Raw genomic sequence first — 2,619 nt, 5'->3', positions numbered from 1 at the left:
CTTTAGCTTTATAGTTTGGGTTTTTGGGAAATAGTTAGACAACTATTTCGTGTTTATATTTTGCATGTACTTGGTAGTTAATCTCCTTCCCAAGGATGGGGGATTTAATACATGTGCGTTCCATTTATAATATTAAGTCTCACTTAATATATCTTCATTTCTAATTCCAATATAAATATTTTTCTCAAAAATATTATATTTCCATTTCACATAATTTTCCCAAAAATAATTTGTTAATAAAATATACGTTCATAATCATTTCCGTATAATGCATAAGTTACGTTTTAGTAATTGTGTGGTAATAATAATTACCGTTGTAACTTATATGTTTATCGTGAAAGCGTTTGTATTATTTTGGATTCGTCAATGTTGGTAAATATTATTTTTACTCTAAAAATAATATTTGTGTATTTTCACAAAATAATCATAAACAGTGTTGTGAAAAATTATATTTACCAAATATATATTTGTCACGTTTAGTTTTGTGAAAATCTCACCTCCGAATATTTGTAAATAAAGTCGTGGCGAAATATATTTTGAAAACATATCAAAAATAATTCTAACACTTGTAAATAATTCTAAGTGTTATATTTTTAGAAAAATTTCGCCAGAGTTTCCCCTGTAACTGGAGGTGGCCACGCTTTCAAGCGTATCATTTTCTTTTACAAAATCATTTCAATAACCTCTTGATTCAATCAAACAATTTCCGACACATCAAACTAGTCGACAAGCATGTAAATCGTATAATCACATGAACTTGTGGTTTTTCCGAAAACTATAGTGTAGATCCCGTTATATTTTGTGGATCTTTGTATAAAATAGTTTAATCTCGTAAAAACCTCGTTTTTAGAATAAATCCATCTTTACATCTTCCCGTCATCTTTTACAAAGATTGTTATTTTGTCGGATCTTTCATTTCACAAGTGTTTATACACTTGTGGTTTGTAAAAATCACACTTGTTAGTGTGTTATCCGTCCTTTAGAAAACATGATTTTCTCGACACTTGGTCCTTTGAAAATACCACTCGCAGATACGTAGATCCGCTAGTTTTATACACTATTTTACAAGTAAAAATACTTTTACACAAGTTCATGTTTCTCGTGTGGTAGAGTTTCACCTTTTAACCCTTGTACCGATAGAAACATGCTTATGTCAAGATCTATGATCTTAACAAAGTCGGGTTAACCGATGATCCGAGCTACCACAACGTAGATCGGGCCTCAATATTCACAACTTTCAAATACTACAACTTTTACACAAGTATTAAGCTTTTATCCAACAATATTCATGTTTTAGTAGCCTTTAAAGCTTCAAAAGATAAGTTTTCGCATTTCAACCGTTACAAATCTTATTAACCACCTTAGAATGATCCGAGTATGAGTTTTAAGTGTTATACCTCTAGCTCGGGGCTAGGGAAGAATCTATGCGAAAATGTGGTGGATAAAAGCAAGATAACGAGGTCCTTCGCCTTCCGTTAGCTCCAAGACTCCTTATGCGTGACCCGAAAGACTTGTATGTGCTTGGAATGTATGGATCAAAAGCCGAAAATGGATGTAGAAGGGAGGGGTGTTTCGGCCGAGAGTTAGAGAGCAAGAGGGAGAGAGTTGGTTGAGTGGTTTGGTGATAATGATCTTCCATGTAAACCCAAGTTACTTATAGGCATTAGTTATGGTTATGATCCAATGGATCCCTTGTCTACTAGATATGGGACAAGTGATTATAAAATAATAAAAAATGGTACAAGCTTGGTTACATTGGGACCGAAATCGGTCAATGGGGGGGGGGGGGTCTAGTTCGATTCCAACAAGTTGGTTGGTGTTTCGTTTAGTTAACTAGGTTAGATTAGGGGTTAACTCAGTTAGTCACATGTTGTGCTTTAACGCGGGTGTTAGGGTATTCAGGGACCCTAACTGGCTCAGAAAAAGACCAATATTGTTAATGTCAATATTTTTATGTTCCGGGTATAGTCCGGTTGATCGGTTGGATAGTAATCCGTTAAAGTGCTTAAGTAAGCTTTTAAGTGTCGTAAATAATATTTTTAGTGACACAACTTATTCTGCAAAGTGTCAGGAATATTTTCCTCATGTTTTGGCACTTTATTAGTTAGCCAGAAGCTAGTATGTTAATTAAAGTGTTGTGGCTTGTGCTTAGAGTACGTTTTAGGCACATCCAGTCATTATATCTTATTCCTAGAGACGCAGTTCTACAACCCTTGTATCCCTACACTCACTATGGGTGTAGTAAATATTTCTGGCTCATACAGGCCCTTAGAGGCAGTGTCTGCCTGATGCTGGCTTTATCAGCATGTTCAATAGGTTATCCGTTCTAATGCTACAGTGCTTTAGTGCATCATGTTTGTCACTAGAGTTCAACTTGTAAATAATGTAGTGACGGAAATCAAAGTATGATGCAGGAATATACAAGTACTAGAAATCAAGTAGCAGCTCGTCAGCAATTTCAGTTAAGCACAGTAATTAAGAAGCAATTAATTATTAATTAAATCGTACGGATACCTGGTTTAGTGAGGGTTGTCACATGACAAACCTAGAAGCGGGTTGGATGACTTAATAGGGTTGACTTAACACTAATAAATTGGGTAATTGACATGGTTTGAGGAC

Source organism: Helianthus annuus, chromosome 17 (assembly GCF_002127325.2).
Source record: "Helianthus annuus cultivar XRQ/B chromosome 17, HanXRQr2.0-SUNRISE, whole genome shotgun sequence".
Taxonomy (NCBI): Eukaryota; Viridiplantae; Streptophyta; class Magnoliopsida; order Asterales; family Asteraceae; genus Helianthus; species Helianthus annuus.
The sequence above is the reverse complement of the archived record's forward strand: the minus strand, read 5'-3'. Positions refer to the sequence as shown.